This window comes from Pocillopora verrucosa, chromosome 10 (assembly GCF_036669915.1).
Source record: "Pocillopora verrucosa isolate sample1 chromosome 10, ASM3666991v2, whole genome shotgun sequence".
Lineage (NCBI taxonomy): Eukaryota > Metazoa > Cnidaria > Anthozoa > Scleractinia > Pocilloporidae > Pocillopora > Pocillopora verrucosa.
In genome coordinates, this window is record NC_089321.1 from 17,149,290 (window position 1) to 17,174,597 (window position 25,308).

The window sequence follows — 25,308 nt, forward strand, 5'->3', positions numbered from 1 at the left end:
TTGTAGCTCTCTAATGCTGAAACCACTGTAGAAATTTGAAACTACTCTTAATCAGGTAACCATCACATATAAATAAAAATCCGCACTTTGATGATGCAATAAGATTATATTAGCAGGCTTAGATATTTATCATTACTTGTAATAGAACCAATAACTTTCGATAGGCTCAGAAAGAAAAGCAAAAGAGCTTAGGCTTCGTAAAATTGCAGAAAAATACTTGAAATTCTTCTTGAAACTATAACATGCTTTTGAGAGCTTCGAGAGGTTCTCAAAATTATCCCTCCCTTTGTTCAGATGATTGTTTCAAAATTCTGAGCTCTGCTTTCACAAGTTTCCGACTGGAAATTAAGGAAGCCATGCATATCCTATGGGAGTAGCCATCTTTAAATTCTCGGGTCAATACCGCTTACTTTATCCCTTTCATACTAATTAGTCTCCCTTCTTAGCTTAAATAGTTTCATTTTTTTTCTTTTAATTGTTATAGTTAACATCTCACTTTATTATACTATTTACTCCATAATTTCATTTTATTTCTCATTATACAACTGGAGATGGATTATGTTTCATCCGAAACATGTTTAATTAACAAATATCAAACAATTAACTTCAAAAGCATAATGTGGTTCATCAAAGCCATTTAAGAGTATGTATTCATAATATGTATTTAACTACTATCTTTATCATGTTTGTTTCATTTTTTACTCGCAGTTCAGGTAACTATGGCTAATTCCTAGTGGAGTGTACATGCATTTAATAATACATATTTATTGCTTATATGTAATCTAATTACCTAAATATCTTACATTATCTAACCATTATTAATATCATGTTAGCAGCAATGGGTTTCCTCATTGGACGTCAATTTATGTATCTTAATATTGATTTCTTGCTTTTTTTCCCCCGTATCACAAGCAATCAAGCTAGTGATCAGCAATCAGAGAGACCAATCAGCAATCGTACAGTCCAATTAGCAATCAGAGGGACTGCAATTGAAAAGACTGAGCAGCAATGTTAGTTTTGGATTGAACCAAAGTCCGGTTTTGGAAAGTTTGTTGCCTTCTCGGAACATGGTTGGAATCATCATGCACAACTGCATGTGCACATTGTTTCTCGCCGCTTTTGGATTGCATTCATCCTCCCTCAGGTAAGCCACAGCTTTTATCATGTTTTCCTTTCTAACTTACGCAGTTCTTGAGAATTGTATAATTGTGTCTTTTTGGAGGGCTTTCGTAGCTATAAACTTGCATGTGTTTCTCTCAAAGAGCTTGAGTAGAAGGAGTTCAAAAGACGTTTATGGAAGTGAATTGTTTCTCTCCCTCAAGCCGATGATCCAGACATTCTATTTGGAACTACAAAACTCCTTCGCAGAATTTATAACCATTGTGGGGGAGAATAAACTCCTCTGGGAGGCAGAATTGTTGGTTAGCAGCTACTTGCACAATCATACATGGAAGATACCTTCTTGTAGTTAGCCATGTTGATTGCTTTGACCTCGAATGAAAGGATTTCTGTCACAACTATAGACCTCTAGACTTGGCACCAGGGGTGGGATAACATGATTGTCATTGGGCGTGGACACACATGTTTGGTCAGATATGTAACAGACACGCACCCTTCCGCGAGATCAAGGTCAGACGCCAGTCTTTACCCTGGGTTATTCCGCAAATACGCCATCTGATGAATTTGCACTACTAAACTCTTCTTACAGCGAATCTCATGTTCAAGAATTGTGGGCAAAGTATCGCTAATTAAGAAACAGGGTTACGCATGACGTCAGAGTTGTTAAATGTAAGTTCTACATTGATCTTTCTGACAAAGTAAAAGATGGTAAGTCATACTGGAAGCTGGTCAAAAAGACCCATACACGGTTCATCTGATTAGAAGAAAGCGCAAATCCTTAAGGAATACTTTTCTACTGTTGGTGAAAATTTAGCAAACGATTTTCCTGTCTGTAGCCAGGCAAGTAGTAATATTCAAAATAACCGCGTTACTCCCTGCACGATGAACATTTCTATATCGCATGCCAATGTTACTGAGAGGGAAAAAAAGATGAAAGAAAACAAAGCCCGTGGACCAGATAACATTTCTCTACGGCTACTCAAATATGCACGGAAAGAACTGATCCCATCATTGTTATTTCTTTACACCAAAAGTGCTACACGAAATTCAGTCCCTGCTTCGTGGAAAAAAACTGAAGTTTCCGCCCTGTTCAAGAAGGATGGTGAAACTGACAAACAGAACTGTCGACCAATTTGCCTATTATGTGTCACAGGAAAACTGATTGAACAAGCTGTTGCCACCACAATAACAACTCACTTCGGTACATAATCCTAACAACTCTCACCGGTGGGCCTATAAATAGGGCCACTCATCCGAATGTTGTTGGTAAAAATGATCGAGGACTAGATACGTGGACTAGATCAAAGTCCAGTGGTTCACATCGTCTTTGTTGACTTCCGCAAGGCCTTTAGTTCTATCTCTCATAATGTCCTGCCAAATAAGTTGCAAGCAGTTGGTGTTGCTAGCGATCTATGATGCTGGATTAAAAAATTACTTAGCTGACCGATCTTAAGCTACAGTCGTAAATGTATTTCAGTCCGAAACTTTACCCGTGAAGTTTGGCATGCCACAGAGATCTGTTTTGAGACCTTCCCTGTTTTTGTTGGTTTGCAACGATCTGCCTGAAATAATTGAGGATTGTGATGGAGAAATTCACATAAATGCTGACGACACTACAATTTACGTAGCTGCATCTTCTCCCGATATGGTTGCTCTTGCCTTGAACGTCCTGTTTCAAAAGTTATATGGCTGATGCTGCTTGAACTGCCCCACACCCTACCCCGGTAAAACCAAATGCACGATTTTAATGCGTGGCCAGTTTGTTAGGCCACTGCAAGCAGTTTTATTGGGGAACAGAGTTGTTACTCAAGTCAACCCGACTAAGTGTTTAGGCATTGAGATTGACAGCGATCTTAATAAGAACGTTTATGTAAAAGAGTTTGTAGCGGCACCCGTGTTCCGCCCTTTTTTACGTCATGTATGCGTCGCGGATTTCTGCTCATGCGCGCTAGTTTTGTTATGTTATTGACCACGCGGTCCGATGCTAGAGCCCGGAAAGGCGTAAGTTTTTACCTTTCTGCTTGCCGTTTTCCAGTTTTTCTGTATACCAACTGTACATCTGTATATCTAGTTGACAGATTCACTTCTTTAGCGATTTGGAGATGTATTACGCGTGTGGATTTGTGATTAAAGCTATGATAATCTGTTCAAGTCAAATGGGTGTTTTGGATTTCGGACCCGCGCTGGCATAGAGTTAATTAAGGTCTTTATACAAAAATTGAATCTTGTCTGGTTGTTGTATTTCTTACTAACTTCAGCGAGAACTGATTTTTATTTCAAAGTAATTTTACCATCTGTTACCTATGGGCTGGTTGTATAGGGTAAAAGAAGAATTATGCCTACAGACACACTTTCAAGTTTAGTTTTTTTTAATGATATTGTTGATATATGGAATTCACTCCCTTTTCTATTAGATCAGAGATTAGTATCTCAAGTTTTACGTGTAGCGTCAGGAACTTCTTGATGAATACAAACTATAATGATCGAATTACGAAAACCCATAGTCACATGTTAGAATTTTTACATTACATCTTAATTATATCAGTTATATTTTTTAGCTATATATTTAGTTAGGTGGTCTGTCTGAGGATGGGGTTTTGAGCTCTTTTACAGACCATCCTTGTGGCATTTCCTTTGTTACAGGTAATTATTTTATTTTGTTAATTGCCATTAAATTGCAATAAAGTAACTGAAGAGGAAGCTTTGCAACAACTTTCTAACACCTCCTTTCAAGCAAAGGTTGACTGAGATCACACTTTGTTAAACCAAAAAAATTGCTAAAAACACAATTAGGAAACTTAAAACTAAAAAGAGCTATCGGCCACTGCAAAAAATCTCCCCATCACCACTCCTTGAACTTCGTGTATTTACTCTTTAACAACACTGGTCGACCCATCGTCTCTGCCTGTAGTTCTCCAACTGAACTTATTTGGCACCATTCATCAAGACTTTACCATCATACATTAAGGACAGCCAACATGCTCTTGACATTATTTGCAACTTTAATTATTTTAACCAAAACAAACTTCTTTTCCCTATGGATATTACATCTCTTAATAATGTCATTCCCAATGACGAAGGTCTCCAGGCCCTCAAACATTTTTTCAATCAATGCACTGTTAAGGAACCTTGCTCTAAAACAAAACTCTGTTTAGCCAAACTAGTAGTAACACTCAATTACTCTTCATTTGATGTCAACTACTACAAACAAACAAACGGTGTAGCCATGGGTACCAAAATGGGAGCCAGCTACACCAGTCTCTGCGTATGTTTTATCAAACAGCAATTTTTTACTCAATATATCAGCTCCAAACCTGAACTCTACAGTTGCTACAATAACAACTGCATCGGTACAACCTCCTCTATCAGAGAGGAGCTCCCTTCCTTTGTAACTGCTGTTCAATTCCTCTCACCCAGCTATGAAATTTCCACACTCCTTTGGCTTTCCTAGACCTCAAAATTTCACTTGAGGGCAACGGTCTAGGCGCGACTGTTTACCGCAAACCTACTGAGTCACATAGTTGCTTTTCGCCATCTTTCAAGGTCAGAAGTTCATTTCAAACCAATGACCAACCAGGAACTTTCAAATGCACTCACTCACAATACAAAACTTTATCTTTCATTCACACTGTAAAGAAGATGTCAGGATCCAAGAGATCCTTGAAAAATCACTGATCACTTCACGTGCACCCCCGCGAATGTCATCTACTGCTAAACTTGCACCAATTGCAAAAAGGTGTACATTGGTGAAACAGGAAGACGACTAAGTGGGCAATTCCAAGACAACTTTGCAACGCAGTAAGAAATGATAAGGATGCATCCAAACCAGTCACTAAACACATTAATCTCCCTAACAATTCTAAGCAGCATATAGCAGTTTCCAGCCATTCCCTACATCTAGGAAGTTCGGAAAGCCACAAAACTCTATAACAAAGATTTATCTTCTAAATAAGCACTCTTGGTCCCTAAGGTATCAACGAGCACTTTCTATTTAACTAATTTATTCTTCTTTTCTCATCATATTCCTACCAATAGCGTAGCACCATTTTCTGCATATAAACACACACAATCCTCAGTTCCTTCCATTACTCTGAATTATCAACTCATTTGATAATACTAAATTAACGTGTCATTCTCAGTTTTTACCATTAGTTTGACGGCACCATAATTATCTTATCTGTTAACAATCTGTTTTTTTCCACTTGCACACATTGAAATTTATAAATTGTAACCTGTTAGTGTTAGAAAATAAAGTGCATGTTTATCAGGCTTATTAATTTAATAATTTGTTATTTCTATATGCATGAAACTTTTTCATTCAAAGCATGCTGAACTTTTTACTACCCTATTACCCTAAGACATGGAATCTGTGTTCAGCTGTTCTTTTCAAGCAGCAAGGAGCAAAGAATAAGAGAAACCCTAATCCCAGGCTATTTAGACCTTTTAGCACGCTCGATGCATTAGCATCAACTAAACATGAGACCAAATGACCCCATCTTGCCTGCTCCAGTAGCCAATCAAAGCACAGTGTAACTAACACTCCAACAATAAATTTAAGAGGAATTCAATTTCCTGACATTGCCAGTGGTTTCTAAATAAAGTATTACGAACATATTACTTCAAGAACACAATGACTAATTACAAGATTGGAAATAACAAGACATTTGTATAACAGGCGATAATAATAACATGAGCCAGGAACAAGGGACACTCGACGAAAGAGCAATATACCTAAAGAGTTTCGGAATACCGCTGCATAAAAACGTACTTGCAATTACCTTTTACTTGAGCTAACACCGTTATATGCAGGGGGTCGGATGGTATGAAAATCTCTTTCAAGAATAGCCAGCAACCCTACTGGTTATCCGTTATAGAATTTAATAATTAGCAGTTGTTAAAGTCAGTTCACAAGGCAATTTTTTCTCATAAATGGATAAGTTACTTGCAACCGAAGCAATTTAAACACAATCGAACTCTGAGGACCAGTACAGCTCTGTAGCTTGAAATCCCACCGGTATTACACATTCATCAAGATCAAGCTGTTAAGAGCTTTACTTTGATAATTGCTTCTCTAAAATGACTTTTGAGCATTTGACTTAAAAGGTCTAAGATAACCCTTCAGCTTTATACAGTTTACTTTAAATTGTTTAATATATATACTTATTTTTCCTTTTATATTTTTACCTTACAGTACTTGTATTTTTTCTTTAGTAGATGTATTTCTTTTTACAAGAGAAGTATCAGAGCATTGACAATAACCCACAGTTTGAAGGCCAGCAAATGTCACAGCCAGGAGATGGTTGAAAGGCACAGTGAAAGGACATGTGCATTTATATGATGTGGGTAGTGAAAAGGCATCTAACAAACTCCCAACAATCACCACCAGCAATGCTATCCCCTGTGCAAGACCAATGGAAGTGGTTCCTCCAGAGATACCAGCAGAGATGCTGGTGAAAAACAGTCGAAACATCTCTCAAAATGTCCAATGTGAAAAATTGATTGCAAATGTCTTTAACAACACTTGGCTTATTTTTCTTTTCATTAGTCAACATTTGAAATCCTTACTATCTTGATTAACAAAAGATGTATCTGAGCATCAACAACACCACACTGTTAGAATGCCAACAATTGTACCAGCCAGGAGATGATGCATTCAATTGATGTGAGTAGTGAAAAGGCATCTAAGAAACTCCCAACAATCACCACCAGCAGTGCCACCCCCTGTAGAAGACCTTCTCGTACCAAAAGTCTCTATTCCACCTGATGGAAGCAGTTCCTTCCGAGATACCAGCAGAGATGCTGTTGAAAAACTGCTCAAACACCTCTCAGAATGCCTAACCAGAACACTATCTCTTGGAAATTGTTAAATTTCACCTGAAAAATCGATTGCAAATGTCTTTACTAACACTTGGCTTATTTTTATTTTTAAAAGTCAACATTTGAAAGCTTTACTATCTTCATTATTTTTGTTCATTTGCAATGACCATTAAAATACAGACCAGCATTTTAACCAGTACATATATTCTCCAAGGTACTACATGTCTACTGGGCATGTCATGAATAGAAGTTCATGAAGCACTCCCACTGACTGTAGTCCACTTAATAAATGTGTACAAAACTTCATTGTACAGTGACCCCATCAGTCTCGAAAGACCAAGAACAACAGGCAGGCACAACAACAGCCAGCCACTACCACCCGCTGCTTAAAAAGGAAAAGGAACTGTTCTCCATCATACAAAGAATTATTCCACTGATCCAAAAGATTTGTGCTTTCACACCTTTCTGGTTTACCAAAGACCCACGAGAAGAAACTAGTGATCTGTCCGATGCTGTCGGTGACAGGAACCTACAACTACAAGCTTCCTAAGTGGCTTGATAATAACTTAAAACCTTTGTCTGTCAACGAACAAACCGTCAGTGTCATCTTCTTGTTTGCCGATGACTAAGATAAAGATAAAGATCGGCAATTAGCACATTTTAGTGTCGTACAATGTTTTTTCCCTCTTCAAAAACGTACCAGTAGATGAAACAATCGAAACACTAGCAGATAAACCATTCAGAGACAATCAGTTTAATAGAAGTTGCTACAAAAAACCAACTTTTCCAATTCAAAGGAATTTGGACAAGCAAGTGGTTGGGGTTGCCATAGGCTCTCCCCAAGGACCACTAATAGCAAATGCATTTATGTGCCATATTGAAGAGAAATCCGAAAACCAAAACAAGATGCCTGCTTTCTATAAGCCCTATGTCAAAGATACCCTCAGCAAAATGCCCAATGTTTCATCTGCCTCTGTTTTCTTGCCAAAACTGAATGAAATCTACCCTTCACTCAGTTTTGCAATGGAACTTAAGAACAATCGCAAACTTCCCTTTAGTGGAGTGACGATTAGAAATAGTCCTTAACTACACACGAAGGTGTATTTGAAACCAAGTGATACTGGACTTTAACCGCATTACAAAAGCTATGTTCACGAAAAGTACACACATTCTCTGCTTAACATGATGTTAAATCGTATGTTTAAACTTTCCTCGAACTGGACGTTTTCCCATCAATGTGAATGTCTAAGAACAGTTTTTGCTTGCCTGCAGTATCCTGAAACTCTCCTAGAGAATACCATCTGACATTTCATTGAAATGAAAGTCACCAAGGATGTTTGTATTAAACAACAAGTATGCGATGAACATGATGCTCCTATCAGAATTGTCTTACCATTCATAGCCCAGACATCAGCTAATGCGGTAAGACACCAACTCAGTGATCTCAGCCAAAAGATTGATGTCGATATCCAGCCTGTTTACATATGTGAGAAGCTCAATGGCAATTCAAGCTGAAAGAACACAAACCTCTAACTGCTTATAAACAACATGTTATTTATTATTATAAGTATGGTGTGTGCGAAGCAGACTATGTCCGCTTCACGAGCAGACATTTACATCAACGTGTGAAGGAACACAAGCGATCCACGATCCAAAATGCTGTAGCGGACAAGCATGGAAAGGATCCCAAGACCATCAAAAGAAATTTCAAGATTTTGAAAAAAAATTTCAGAGTAATCATACAAAATTCGCCACGATTGTTTTACTTTCACCGAGCCTTTACTTATATTTCACCTCCAACCCAAAAAAGACTATTCCTCTGAGTCGCTGTCCTGTAGATTCACTTTCCATACAAGATGAAGGCATACGAGGGGATATCTAAAGGAGGCAGTGTAGCTGAGTGGTTAAGGTGGTGGTCCTCGCTTCAAGTCTTCTACCCTATTACAAATATACAAGTCCATTTTCAAGGAGACTGCTTGATCTGATACAATGGACACATGTTGGTTGTGAATAGTGCATAAAACAAAGGAAAATTTTGCAGAAATCATCAAATCATAGACGACCCTGGAGAACAGCACCATTACCTTTGAATCCTTTTCCACAGCAGAAACACAAGCAGCCATAACTCAATGTCTGACCCTGGTGCTCCCGAATGTAAGGTCTAAAACGGAAGTATACATTCCATCAGTATGATCATTATCAAGTTGAATTAATATCATACCTAAAAATCACTGTGAACAGTGAATCTAAATGGTTGTAACATATCTCATTAATCTCAAGTAAAGCAAATTAAACCATAGGCTTGCTTAGACGAAACCTCTCGAACTGCCCTAGGAAAGTAACAGAAACGGCATATGCTACTATTGTTTGAACTAACCTAAAGTATGCAAGTGCTTCCTGAGATCTGCATCAAAAAAATTGTTTCCTCGCTAGAAAAAGTCCAAAGAGACGCAGCTCATTTTTGTCTCAAGAATTCAACCAGACAGCCAGTGTTACAGATATGATCAAAGAAAAGAAATGCGAGCTGAACAAGCCAGTTTTAACAAGCTCTTTCAAAGGTATGGCTTGACCGTTATGTTTTGAAGTTTAACACTCGCACCGAGCGTTACCGCAAATGGCAGGAGTCCATTTGCCACTTCTAAGTAATTGTAAGCATTTTTGTGCTATAACACTTCGCTTATTTTTCTTCTCATTAGTCAACATTTGAAGGCTTTACTATCTTGATTATATTTGTTATTTTGCAATTTGTAAGGAACTGTACTGATTTTAATCAGTTATCTAAAATGACGTATTTGATGTAAAAGCTCTAAGATAACCTTTCTGTTCGGTGTACTTTTTACTTTATATTACTACATAGGTATACTTATTTTACCTCTTTGTAATTTATTTTATAGCAGATGTATTTCTTTTAACAAAAGATGTATCTGAGCATCAACACCACACTGTTAGAACGCCAACAATTGTGCCAGCCAGGAGATGATGTACGTAGTGAAAAGACATATAAGAAACTCCCAACAATCACCACCAGCAGTGCCAACCCCCGTTGAAGACCTTATCGTTCCACAAGTCTCTATCCAACTCGATGGAAGCCGTTCCTGCCGAGATACCGGCAGAGATGCTGTTGAAAAACGGCTCAAACACCTCTCAGAATGCCTAACCAGAACACTGTCTCTGAAATTGTTAAATTCACCTGCAAAATCGATTGCAAATGTCTTTACTAACACTTGGCTTGTTTTTATTTTTAAAAGTCAACATTTGAAACCTTTACTATCTTCATTATTTTTGTTTATTTGTAATAACGATTGAAATACAGACCAGCATTTTAACCAGTACATATGTTCTCCAAGGTGCTACATGTCAACTGAAATATCAATGTTTTTAAATGTCACCAAAACATTGTAGATGATAGGCATGTCATGAATGGAAGTTCATGAAGCACTCCCATTGACTGTTGTCCACCTAAGAAATGAGTACAAAACCTCGATGTACAGTAAACCCATCAGCATCGAAAGACCAAGAACAGGCAGGCCTCCAAAACACTAACAACTACTGCTTAAAAAGGAGAAGGGACTATTCTCTATCATGCAGAGAATTCTACTAAAACCCATAGTCAACTCACTGATCCAAAAAGGTTCGTGGCTCGCACACCTTTATGGATTACCAAAGACCCACAAGAAGAAACTAGCAGTCTGTCCAATCCTGTTGGCAACAGGAACCTACAACTACAAGCTTGCTAAGTGGCTTGATAGTAAGTTAAAACCTTTGTCTATCACCAACCACACTGTCAGTGTCATCTTGTTTGCCAATGATCTCCATACGATGAAGATCGGCAATTAGCACATTATAGTGTACAATTGTTCTCCAAGGTACTACATGTCTACTGAAAAACCAATGTTTTTAAATGTCACTAAAGCATTGCAGATGATGGGCATGTCATGAACGGAAGTTCATGAAGCACTCCCACTGACTGTAGTCCACCTAATAAATGTGTACAAAACTTCATGGCACAGTAACCAGCCTCAAAAGACCAAGAACAACAGGCAGGCCTCCGAAGCACTAACACCCGCTGCTTAAAAAGGAGAAGGAACTGTTTTCCATCATGCAAAGAATTATTCCACTGATCCAAAAAGGTTTGTGGCTTTAATACCTTTGTGGTTTACCAGAAACCCACAACAAGAAAATAGTGGTCTGTCCGATGCTGTCGGCTACGGGAACCTACAACTACAAGCTTCTAAGTGGCTTGATAATAAATTAAAACCTTTGTCTGTCAACGAACAAACCGTCACTGTCACCTTCTTGTTTGCTGATGATCTCCATCAGATGAAGATCGGCCATTAGCACATTTTAGTGTCATACAATGTTTCGTTCCACTTCAAAACCGTACCAGTAGATAAAACAATCGAAATCCTAGCAGTAAACTGCACTGTTTGATCTTTAAAATGTTCTTTGTGTGTGAACTTAAAGCAAAACTAAACAGAGTGATTTGATTCATGCCAAAGTATTTACCTAATTGATTCACTTTTAACAGTTTCTTTCGCGTTAGCAAATTATAGTCATTCTAGCCACAATTTCCCATATTGTTTTTACATAAATTATAATTTTTTTTTAGGTCTAATCAGTATTTTATTAGCAATTTTATAATTGATTATAAGGTCAAAACCTCGCTGTTTCTTAACGTTAATTTTCAAATAATTATTGATTCGAAGATTTTTATTTCTAATGCAACTTCAAGAGAAGCAGCATTAACTTATGTTATACAAAACTTGGTACAATTTTTTTTACTTTCACCGAGCCTTCACTAATATTTCAACTCCAGCCCAAAAAGACCATTCCTCTAAGTCTCTTTCCTGCAGAATCATTTTCTATACAAGATGAAGGGCATATTTAGGGATACCCAAGCGAGGCAGTGTAGTCGAGTGGTTAAGGTGGTGGTCCAAGGTTCAAGCCTTCCACCCTGCTACAAATATAAGTCCATTTTCCTGGAGACTGATTGATCTGGTACAGTGGAAACATGTTGGTTGTAAATATTGGAACAAAGGAACATTTTGCAGAAATCATCAATTGGACAGTGATAGACGACCCTGGAGAACAGCACAATTGCCCGAGTCCTTTTCCACAGCAGAAATGCAAGCAACCATAACTCAGTGTCTGACCCTGGTGCTCCTGAATGTAAGGTCCAAAATGGAAGTTCACATTCTATCGCGCTAATCAATATCAAGTTGAATCAATAAAGTAACAACGGACTTATGCCCCGAAACAATATAATCTAAGGAATGCTGAATTCAATATTCCACGTTTTCACACAGTACATTATGGAAAACATTCTCTAGGACACTTTGGGTCCCATCTTTGGAATACATTAGAACAAAGTGATAGAGAGAATCCTGATTTAAAGAATTTTTAAAACAGCATTCATTCATTCATACAAGGTATTCAATCTACATGGACACCTATCAAACCTGTTACCACAACGTTTGCTATAGGTCGGAAAAGAACCATTCAAGTGGTGAGAAAACAGTTTCCACTGAGACCTGCTGCTGCTAACACTATTTATAGATCACAAGGTGATACAGAAACTATAATTGTCGTTAAGATTGACACTAGGAAGTCAAAACCACATGTACATTATGTTGGATTCAGTAAAGTGACCTCTATGGAAGGTCTTTATATCACTAACCTTTGTGAAAACAAAATTGCTGTCAGTTCTGATATTCAGGAGGAAATGCATCATTTGAGAACAGATGGGCAGCTTAAGCATCTCAGATAAGTTTGGAAATCTGTTTTGCTTGATGCCATGTGGAAGATGTTTGTAAAGAGTTGAATTATCCAAGTGCTGATGTTAACATTTTCTTAGAAACACCGTTCTTTGTACCTGACAGTGACAATTTCTATGGACTGAACACTGAAAAATAAACATTGTTTAGAAATTATGCATCAACAGCACCTTCCCCATAAACCTTCCCCACCTCCAATGTAACACCAGGATTTGTGACTACAGAGACAGACTGAAATTCCTCCTTGGCACTCTGAAAGACATTTCGTCTTTTAACAAGGATGAAATTTGTTTCCCCATTTAATGGTGCAGAGGGGTCTGTGACATCCAGAGGTCGACCACAGAGTAGGAAACGCTGTGCACACCTTAAAATCTCCACAGGGTTTCCAATACTTTCCTTTAAGCAGTAATCAATACAAGAATAAACTGCCCTCTGCAATTCTGACTCCAGCGAGTGGAAGCTGCTTGACCTTCACTTGAATCCGACTGTCTTAGACCATCTTCACCTTTTGGGACTAATGTGATATGATCTAGGAATGGTGACAGGACCTCTCTTACATCTGAGGGTGTATTTAACTGTTCACCTTCTTGTTGTAATTCTGGTGATAATTTGTCAGTTGGGAAAAACAAAAGGGACCCTTTATCATTACACCATCAAATACCTCTTCTGAGCCCAGAATAAAATGAAATCCTGGAATACATCACAGTTGTCCCAATAAGTTGTTCCAATTGTTCTTTTATGTTATCTGAAGCCAGGCCTATCGGAGGAGCTACCTTACAATTATTTTTAGACTCATAGAATATTCAAATAGGGGTATGCCGCAAAGGCTCTTAAACCCTGACCCTATTTAAGGACAAAGGAGACAAACACTGATACCTTTTTAGGGTCCAACCTCCAAAAATGACACCCTATACAGGGGCAAAACAAAAACTGAGAATGGTAGAAACAGGTCTAAAATCCGTGTAAAATTACTTTGCTAATACTATAACAGGACGTTTCGCTTTATCAGGCCATTTCTTTTTATGTTTATTCGGATGTTTAACCATTGCTCTGTTAGTTTTTACAATTTACATACCTTATCTAAGGATCACCCTAAGAACACAATGCCGGAAGGGGCAAAATGGATACCCTATTTAAGGGTAGAGCACCTCAAAAACCACATCCATACCGTCTGAAAAATGGGAGTATCCTTCTCCCTAGAGCACAGGTTATCTCAAGCGAATCTAACAATGTTATTTTCTGAACTCATGCTTTAATAACAGGATCAGAAAAGTACCTGCAGAACTAGTTGGTTTTGTCAAATATCCAATTTATCCAATTTTAGGTCAGAGCACAAAGTATAGACCTTGGTAGAGACCACAGTGTCCCAACTCTACACACTATATCACACCAAATCAGCTTCGACAGGGATGTATCTAATATATTACTTACATGAGCACACTCCATAACACCCATGGTTATAGCATTGAAATTGGGTTGTTAACTTGGAACTCAATAGCAGACATTGAAAGTAACAAACTACCATTTATGTTCAGCTGCCCTTACCTCGCTGGCATCCTTTGATTTCTTGAACAATGGTTCCATAGGAAGAATCTCTCGCACAGGTCGAACGCAAATGGGCTTGTCTTTAAAGACCTTTTGGAGCAGAAAGCCGGATAAAGTCTGGCCCGGAGCTAGGAAAGGAGCCATTAAATGACAATGAACCGACATCACTACCTAACCATTGTCAACCACTCACAGCTTGCAGGAAAATAACGAATAAAAAAATTCATGCAAAGCTGTCTCATCCCACTCCTTTAAAAAAGTAGCAGCTGCAACAACATGGCCATTTTGCATAAGCCATAACCGTGCTCCTTGCCGGAAACTTTCTCATGGTCTGGTCCTCCAAGTAAAATCATGTCCTTAAAGAACGGACCATTCAGTGCTTTATCACTTTTTGTTTGCCTTTCTTGCAAGTGTTTTGACCAGCCCTTGAATTATTGAAATTATACGATAGCCTGAAGCGCGGAGTTAATGTAGAATGTAGTGATACTTGGTCCTTGATGAGCAGGTATAGAAGTGCTAGTAGTGATGACATTGCTACCAGTGCCAGTAAAGCCAACATGACAAGAATAAATGCCGGGAGAGGGTTGTGCTGAGCTTCACCTAAAAATTGGCGACACTTCACATTCGACAGAAACTATTCATTCGTTGCTCATCATGGTTCTAACGTTCGTCTGAGGTGGATTTAGCTGGCTGTTTTCCCGCTCTCTTTTCTGAAAACTCGCAAGTGAGAAATTGGAAACTCCCTAGCGAGAAATGAAAAACTCACTAGTGAGAAATTGAAAATTCGCTAGCGAGAACTTGAGCTTCCCAAAAAAAACTCAACCATCACTTTATTACATTCACCCATACGTCTTTAAAGCTCGTCATTTAAGATTTGCATTTTTCCAATGCTGGAAGCGGTTGGACCAAGATTTAAAACTCGAATGGCTTTTAGCAGTAACGGCTTGCCATATCATTACCATTCATTTGGTATACAATTTGCATAATACATTAGGGATGGTCACATGTTGACACATTTAATATGATCTGGTACAACTTGAATGTAAGCACACGTAATGTTCTCTAAATGAGTATGAAGTTATTGTTTATTATTGAAGTTATCGATTGTTTCTACCTAATTTAAGAAACTATGGCATCCAGTAGCACATCACATAACCCAGGTAAGTACATGTGGCCTTCTCCCCCACCCAACTACATGTAAAATGTCATCCATTTTCATACTTTTTTAATATTTACTTTCTGACTTCATGTCATTTTTTTGCTTTAGAAACGATGGCATCAAGCAACAAATCAGAAAAAAACAACAAAAACCCCACTTGCCTATGCACTCTGCAAGTTAATGAACCCTTCAGTCTCTTGACTCTAAAGTACCACTTTAAAGTAAGTTGAGTCCCTCAAAATTCTATCCTTGAAAACTTTAAGGGCCAAGGCTTAAGTTGAGTTTCATGACTTATTGGAAGCTATATTGGGAGATCAGTGTAATATCATAAGTATTAACACCAACAATATTCCTATGTCAATCAACATCCAACTGCAAAGATATACCCACAATGATATTTTATTGGACAATTAATAGACATTCTCACAATGTTCAGACCAACAATGGATAACTTAGACAATCACTGTGATAACAGAACACAGCTACCAAATAGTTAACAGTGCTGGACCACTTTCAGTTGACATTCGGATACGAAGATATCACACCAATACGAAATTGAACAATTGCGTTAGTGAAGACAGAAATCTGCTTCGACAAAACATAAACAAATGAACTATCTGGATTAACAGAGCACAGTCACCAAGAAATTTACAATAGTTTACCAGTGACAGCATCAGAGGCAACCCTCATACTAAGGTATACAAGTTCACACTGGTATTTGATTAGACAAGATGAATGATCAGTGGAAGTTTCTACAATATTTAACTTTGATTGACTGCCATTTGTTGACTAGATTGGCTTTAGTAAGACAGTCAAATTAACTATTCGGTAAGTTTGACAGAGTTTTTAAGAATTTCCACTCCAAGTTAAACTACCTTGTAGTGGCCAACTAGCTTGTTTTGCTACTCAATGCAACAAAGAGTTAATAGGCATCACACCACACAGTATACAGGGTTTCTTAATCACCCAGACCACCACCAAAAGTACTGTCAACAAATATATCCTGATTTCTAGTGCTTTCTGGTACGCAGAGTGCATTATTCTCTCCCATAAAGAAACACCCAGTTGAAGCATGCCTTCTGATATCATAATCTAAACCTCTAGCTTTCCAAACTGTGGCTTCATCACCACTCCTTGCATATTATTAACAAGACATGTTTAAAGTTTAACTTGGTATCTCATTTGCAATGGTATGCTGAGTATTTGGCACCTTATAAACATTTATTGCAGTCAGCCTCCTCAGGGGTATTAATATTTACTTGTTGTTATCTTACTTTCTCCCTTTTGTGGTCTTTGTACCTTGTTTATGGTTGATAGCCTAAACTTTAGCCTAAACTTTAACTCATGCTTGTTACAGAGCAGATGACTGTTCATTTTGGTGAAACTAATCATACAACTTGTGTTCTCTATTTCTTCTTTTCAACTCATAACAAAAATTGCTACTGTAATGTCTTGTATTTCTTTTTATTTGTTACAAGGTGTCGGTATGGAAACTACCAATCAGTGTGGAGGGAGGAAGAAAACATCGGCTGTCAAGATATAGATGTAGTGAAAAATAAAAAATTTAGAGGCTGTTACGGTGGAACAGCTGCAGGCATAACCCAGATGCATTGTGCAGCATCCAGGAGTAGGAGATGCTTCAATAGAAGGAACTGTGAACTTCTTTAATATTAGCTTAAATTGAGAATCCAGCTACTATAGCACAGAATTCTTTGTAGTTGTCAACTGAGAAATGATTGCTGCAAATGTGACCTGAACCATATGTCCAACTACTAGGGTCTCTTTTCGTGCAAACAAATGCAGTCCACTGTGACTGCACAATTTCATCAGCTGGAAACTGGTGAGGGCTAACTCCGACTGTATTTGTTTTGTTACAAAACATCACTACACAGCGCTTCCCTAGTTTTCATATTCTCCTCTTGAAAGACTGATGTTTCCATTCATATTATAAAAGTCAATGTGACTAAGAGTGAAGCAGTTTTAAGTAACTTGAGTGAGAATATAAATTTTTTTAAAAGTTCAGGTCGTAATTTGAGAAACATCACGTGCTTGTTATTTCTGTAGAATGATTGTGTCACTTGGTTTATTTTTTTAAACTAAGACACTGCGTGTTATATTGCTAGGCTGTCTCATAACATATGCTTTAGTAGTTTCCTCTCTCAGACTGTTTAATTTATGATAAATGAGCAAGAGTAATTTACTGTTCACTTAGCTGACAGTAATACATTTAATTCAACACGTTTTCCGGTTGCAAATGAGAAACAACACTTTCGTGTGGTGCTCAAGTTATTACTTTAAGGTCTTAACATAACCCTTTTCACTACCTTACACATGTTTGACGTATCATATCACATGACCTGGATCAGAATGTTTTTAAAATAGCTGTCAATTAAGCGTCAATAAAATTTGTTACAAAATTTAGTTTTGCACAATATATTGTTTAATTGCCCATTTAGGATTTTTAACCCTTCGGGGAATATATTAAGGCAAAGAAACATGCAGAAAAATTTCCTGTCCGTTACCCTTTAAAATGAAACAAACACGCTATCTCTTCATGCTGTCTCTTGTACTAAAACCCCAGCAAAGTCAATGAAATCTTGACACAAGCCTTAAAATGGTGTCTTCTCTTCCCTACGAGACAGATGCCATATTTGTGGAGGGTGTAGCCTCACAAGAGGGAGCACCTTAATATCTCTTTTGGCAAAATGGAATCAATTGCAAGATCATGGATAAACTGATATGACTTACCTTTATATGTGGGCTTTGCATTTCATTGTTTCTGTTGCTTTCGACATACACACTTGAAACACTGAAGTCCAGACAAACACTGAAGACTGGAATGAAATTGATGCAATACCCAACATTTGTCACTTACAGTACATACTGGTGTTTACATGAGCTACTGTCTTTGCCAACCATGCAGCTACATATTCCAAAGGTAATGTTCACTGTATAACTGAAAAAGAACAAATGGGACACCCCATCAAACATCTCAATACAACTGTAATGTTTTTTAATCAAAAATGGATGTAAAAAACAAGAAACCATAGCAAGAAGGTCACATGAACCTCGCTCTGGTTGACCCATTAAGACAATGATAGAAATATTCCTAACAGCAGAGTAAGAGCTTGCACAGGCTTTCTCTTATTGTCTAATATTACTCACAAAAAAAGTCAATACCCTACCATGGAGGGAATTTACTAAAGGTACCCCACCCCTCTGAAATTGGTCAATATATTATTTGCATTTTGGTCTTTCTTATGCCAAATCAACACCCCTGAAATGCAGCATAAACGCCTTGATGAACTGCAAGGACATAGCCCGGATTTTGTAGAGGGGGCCACTATGTGACAAATGTTCCCATATAGTTAGGAACTTTTCCATAAGTTGTGCATGTTATGTTCCCAAGTTGTATTTTCTCTGCAAAAAAGGAGCCTGGAAACCCTGTCCCCTTTCCCCCCCTACACTGTTACCCATATTAAGAAAATTAGAAATCAGACCACAGGCAAAGATTGAAAATTAACTGCCCACCCACGTACACCCCCTCGTCCTATCACAGCAATTTGTTACCGTGATGGCCAAGAAAAAAAAAACATCTCTGACCTTGACTGCTTGAAGAGCTTCCAACTTTGAATATATTATTGCCAAAGTTCTCTACAGTGGAGAGATAGGCACACAGACCTTTTTTAATCCTTTCCTTTCCTTTCCCCATGAACCAATGTTTGTATACACCATAATAACTCACATCAGCAATACTGAGAAGCTTATTCATGTAATGATCTTCTAGATCAATTGATAGCTTGTCTATTAGTCCAACAACATTGTTCTCTTTGGTGTACAACAGAATTAGATCCCTGAGAACCAAAAACTGAGCCTCAGCAAAATTGTTAGCGTTATTCCCTCCAATAGGCAGCTCTATCATAAAGAATAGAGCAAAAGCTTATCTGTTATTGTATAGATTTTGCAAATAGCTGACTTTATTTGGATATCTCTTGCAATGGTCATCATTTAAAAATTCACCGAAGCAGTTCTTGAAATCTTGTTTTCGCTCAGCAGATAAGGACTTCTTGAAAAGGTTGAGAATATAGGGTCTATCTGCTTGGCTGATACTGCTCTTACCCTTGTGAAGTCATCTCCAAAGTTTCTAGAGCATTTGGAAGATGCAAAGAAGTAAACTAGATGTTGGCCAAACAGCCTTCAGAGCATTTCTTTCCTCTTTACAATTGTCTGTAAGGATGACTTGGGGGCCTTGTTTCCTACTATAGTCATTGAATGCTAGCTCTGGTAATCAGGACCAAAGCATTTCAAAGCCCTATTTAAGTGAACGCTCCTACTCATCACTGGTGATCAAGATACCAAGTGATAGTGCTCCAGATACACTGTGTGTGCATATTACAAACACTTTAAGATTGTGCTCTTCTGTATTAGAAGTAGCATTAACAAAACCAACTCACCAGACTGCTGTACTTCCTGGTATACACAATAGCAATTACAAGAGGCATTCCCTCCTCTTTGGCATAACTGCCTAACTGGCCTTTTTCCTGTGAAATTCCAATTCATCTTGACATTATTTTTTTAGTTTTTTCAAGCACTGTTGCCTTGCAGTTATTGGTGCATGCCCACTTTCAAACAGCTTCAAAACCCTTTCTGTGCACTCAGGAGAAAGTTCATTGAAATTAGAAGCTTCAAGAGTTTTCAAGCGAGTTGCTTTGTTCCCACTCTATGTCCACAGAGCAACATCACTTGTTGTCTATTTTGACTATCATCTGAAAGGGACAACTAGAGTTTTTCACTCTGGCAGATGGACTCAAGTGTAATTTCTGCTGTGGATCTTTACTTGGGCTCCAGTTGCCAGTGTTGTGTTGCTACATATAGCCACTCGTTGGTGTCTTCTCTGTCTTTAACTTGACCGAGAAACTGTTTATTACTTTGTATTTGGAGATCCATTGCCCCAGGTTTTCTTTTGTTATATCTTTGGTCAGAAAGTGCACTTTGAACTTTTCTCCATTCCCTGAAATTGCCTTGAGATAAAATCAGGATGGTTTGTGGGATAGCTAGTCATATAAAATCTTATGGAGCGCTTCATGCTCACACTCTGATTGCCACGAATGTCGTTAGAGAGTTGGAAATATCAGTTACCTTCCTGGCATTGACCTTTCTGACACATTGACCATACGGAGAAATGGCATCAACCATTCCCAATGAAACCCATTCTGAGGAATGGCATCAACCATTTAGGAGAGGGAAATTTGCAGTGGAGCTCCACCCTGGCATCCAGACTTCCAACAAAGAAGTCACTGTCAAACCAAAATTTGCCATATATGATGTTAAAAACAAGGTTTCCTTTACTTTATACAAGTATCAGCCTTCAGGGCGTGAAATTAATTTTTTTTTCTGATAGCCACTTGGCTCCTAAATTCTTCAAAGTGGTAGCCAAGTGAAAAAAAGTTGGTCGCCATTTTCAAAGACAAACAAAACCTTCTTTTAAACCGTCAGCATTCTAGATAGACCCTCCAAAATTAAGTTTGGGAAAAGATCTTTAACGTGCTACAAAATGGACACTAGGATGGACGATATACAACGTTAAAGCTCACTTAATTCCAAGATAGCGTCTAATTATCGATTGAGATGCATCTGTTGCGTTTTGGAAACAAACTTAACGAGGAAGTTTGCGACGGATTTATCTTTGCAAATCTTTTTAATTCACTATAATCTCTTGGTAAGGTTAAGATGAAACATTCTAGTCGCCAATTTCGCGACTAATTTCCAGGATTTGGTCGCCAAAGTGAAAAAGTTAGTCGCATTGGCGCCTGTATTAGGCGCAATTTCACGCCCTGGCCTGGATACCAAAACATTAACAATGGCCTTGAATAGTAATTTTGAAAGCTGAGTGTCAATTAGTTGTCTTTGCACTTGCCTTTGGCAGCTTTGCTTTTTGTTGTGTCTTCCTCCTCAACACTCCCCTGAGCAATCCAGATTAAAAAAAAAAAAGACATGTCTGTGATGGATTACTTTTCCCAGGAAATCTTGACCCATTGTCATGGGTGCCAAGAGATCCCATTATCCTATTGGTTTGCAGTCTCGAGGCAAGATAATCTCCAAGCGTGGCACAAGTTGTTTGCAAACCTTCATGAGCTAAACTCTCTCATTTAATTTTGGAGGACTACAACCCCTTTGAGTAAATTTATAGGGTATAAAGATTTAACCAATTTTGCCAAAACATTCTAGAAATAATCACACAAAAATGTGTCAGGAAATTTTGATATTTGAAATATTTGTTCCATGGCATCATTTACACAACAAGCCTCACATATTTTTAGCTACTCCAACTTTAGATACTAATATCTAGACAACCAATCAGAATATGGAAAAAGCCTGACATAATTTTACCGATAGAAGCCTTCTGAATAAGACTGATACCCAATAAATTAAATCAAAGAACCTTCAGTTGTTTCTCACCTTACCAGCTCCTGACACTTTCTTATAAGAAAACTATATGCTAGAGTAGTATATCCTAACTATTTAGGTAATAGCCATGGGTATAAGTGAAATACCTGTCTGTTGCTAGCAATTTGATCACTTAAACATTTGTTTCCAAGAATTCAAGGCACCTTTTAAGCCCTTCCTTCCCCATTGCATTGGAGCTGGCAACCTACTATACCTGCACAAGAGAGGAATCAACAAGTATTTCTGTCGTTACTTCCATTCTTTGCATTGTGACCAAGGCTTTCAGATCAACTGTCACTAGCAAGCACCAGAGGCTGTCATTTCAATGATTGAAGTACTTCCCTCTGCTGAGCAAGGTAATGATTGTTGATCACTGGCCAAAGGTACTTCCTCTGAATGTAATAACGAATCTGATGTTGCATGCGCTCATAGCGTCACCAACTCTCTTAAAGTGATTCCCAGTGAAAAGGATTCCACCACTGCAGAGGTTTCCTGCTGCCACCCCTTGTGTAAAAGGTGATAAAACCAACCCTCCATGTGGCCAGCTGTGCACACAGTGGTAGCAGAAAGCTCCCTCAACCATTAAGAAACATTCTTTACTGTAACACCACACCTCCTCCGAAGTTGGAATAATAGCATTAAACAGCTGTCAAAAACAATTGACCTGCTTTTGTTACAGGAATTCTGGTTCTCTGCAAGCCAGTTTGTACTTGGCTGGTGACTGAAATCAGCACCTTCAACATAAGAATCATCATGATCACTGTCAGAGTTCCAGTCTTCAGCTGAGTCTTCCGAGATATCACAGCTGCATACTGAGCTTTTTTCATCAATATCATCATACCATTCCTCACCAGACTCATCACTCACCTCCAAAGTGTTGGCCTCACATTCAACTATCTCTTCTTTCAGTTAACATCCTGCTTTGGTTTGTAGCTGAGGGACACGTTTTTCTGATGACACTCAGGTGTTAATTCAATTGCATTTGTGTCCCCACTTCAACAAACGTCTTCACAGGTGCTCTATCCACAGGGTCTGTTTCTGTGCTGACATTGGTAATTTTTTTCAGTGTCTGCCTCCAGCACTTCATGAACAAGATTTTCCTCCATCTCTGCCTCTTCATCCTTGTCCACAGCCATTTCATCCAACATTGCCTTCTCCATAATGTTTTCAACGATCTATGATAAATCATTTGTGACTTAAGACTAAAAATGTAAGACAAAAAGAATTAACAATCAATCATGCCCCTCCTTGTTAACTTCCCAAAGGAAAGAGGTATTGCAAGTTGACATGGTGTATTTTATTTCCTTCAAGGTAGGATATTATAACAAGATTTAAAAACAACCGTTCATACATGGACAGGAAATGGAAATAACTGAACAGCATCTTTCACCCTAACAATTTTTATACTCTATAAATTTTGCATAAGAAAAAGGAATAATTTTCTCCATAACCTATTTAGGAACTTCAGGGAAAATATGTAAGATTAGAAATAAATTTATCCCTTTAGGGTTTTTTCTTTATGTAGTTCTGAAGATATCAAGTGTTTTTTCTCAGTAGAGTATTTGATGTCTCATTACTATTAAATGTAAACATTATACAAAAAGACCCCTAAAGGCAATTCCATGGGATGCATTGGCTACTAAGTATAGCATTGGAAGGAATTTTGCAGTTACAATAAACTACCACAATCAGTCAGTTGGATCAGCCCAAGAAACCACTGTAGAAAATTTTGATGTGGAAGAAACCATGACTGTCTATGTAGCTGAAATAGTGAGTGATAGCTCAAAAACCTTGGATTTTTTTCTGAAACAAATTGGAACTCAACCTACTGATCTCCTCTTGTTTCTCATCACTTGTTTCATTTTAAAGAGCAACAGCTTGGTTAAAACAATTTCCATTTCCATTAACTACAACTCTCTCCTTTGAAGATGTATATTTTCAGAAACAAAAATTTGTTCATCAAAAATGTTAACAAGGACAAAAACGTGCAGTAAGTACTTAAAAACAACTAATAAGACTGCACTAAGTTACTTCCTTGCAATTTGTGGCTAATTTTGTGATATTTCTAGACTGCTACATGGAATAAATTTCACATCAAACCTCATGCAAGGTGAGAGGTTAATCAGCAAATTTTAATACATATCTTATGATCAATAGGACAAAAATGTACGCTTCCCTCTTACCAACATTACCTTATTTTAATTGTGATAAAATGGTAGCGAAAAAGCATCCAAAAAAAAAAATCCAAGATTAAGAGTAATAGACGAGAGCAAAGTGTTCAAACTCAAGATGAGCTCAGTTAGGTCACTTGTACATTAACTGTATCCAAGATGGCAGTATTATTGCCATATATTGGGCAAAGATTTCACATGATTGGCAAGCATTTTAGAATCTGAAACTTTAGTGGGAAGACTACCTTTGTATTAGCTGTTTCTTAGTGAAAAGAAAAGGGGCCTACATCTCCTTTAAAGTGATAAAAAAGGCGTCCTGTCAGTAGTCTCCCTAAGACTTTATTATACCAAATATACATGTCTTCACCCCAGCAAGCAACAAGGTTAAAGAAATACACAAGTGAGACAACACTAGAACACATTTCTAAATATCAATGCAATTCACATCAGGTCATTAACATCTGAATATAGAGAGATTCATTAATTATTGTTCAAGTGACTGCTTACATCGTATCTGCTGCATTACAAATTTGAAAGTTGAAATCAGCCATAGTTACCATGATTGATGAATCCATCTTTAATTTCCGCCATTAACTGATCAAGAAATGGATCAAGGGACAAGAGATGCTTCTTAGGCATTTCACTGGCAGTGTCCACTAATTATCAGATTTCCATAAGTAGGAGAGTTTTGCAAAATGAATACCATCCCAAAATCCCTTCTCTACCGTTCCCACCCCACTTACCTCTTAGGAGGCAACAGGTGTTTGCTTTCTTGCCAGTGTGCTGTCCTGTACATCTCTACAAAAGAAAACCATCTTATCTTTGACACCAAGGTAATGATATAGCCAATTTTGTAGTTTTCACAATGGAGAGTCCCCCCCCCCTTCAAATGGTTTTCAAACATTTCGATTTAAAATCACACAGTACCTTTAATTTCAATCAATCTTAATACAGCATCCTGACAAAATGGACCATGTTTCTTGTTTCCTCTTCAGCTGTGTTATGAATCACATCCAGATTGCTCTCTGACCCCTCACTTGTACCTGAAGAAATTTAAATTGTTTTCAACATTATCATCACTCAAACTGCAATCATCAATGTCCATGAACTAAGATTTGTCCATTTCATCCTCATTGATTCCACCAGTAGCCATGAGCAAGATGGAGAGCGAGTAATTTATTCAGCACGATAGTTTGAAACACTAATTCAGCTGCTAGAATTGCTAGTCTTCGGTTGGAGTGAGGTAACAGAGGCTACATTGTCTACATCTGCACTA

At 37.9% G+C, this 25,308-nt stretch overlaps 4 pseudogenes; 2 read left to right on the top strand and 2 right to left on the bottom strand.

Moving 5' to 3' along the window:
* Window positions 1-4,048: 4,048 nt before the first annotated feature.
* On the top strand, window positions 4,049-5,118 carry LOC136283729 (uncharacterized; annotated as a pseudogene).
* Window positions 5,119-7,842: 2,724 nt separating this feature from the next.
* LOC136283730 (uncharacterized) lies at window positions 7,843-11,423 on the top strand (annotated as a pseudogene).
* Window positions 11,424-12,863: 1,440 nt separating this feature from the next.
* Window positions 12,864-15,122, bottom strand: LOC131782658 (uncharacterized; annotated as a pseudogene).
* Window positions 15,123-17,762: 2,640 nt separating this feature from the next.
* LOC136283732 (uncharacterized) lies at window positions 17,763-20,648 on the bottom strand (annotated as a pseudogene).
* Window positions 20,649-25,308: the final 4,660 nt, after the last annotated feature.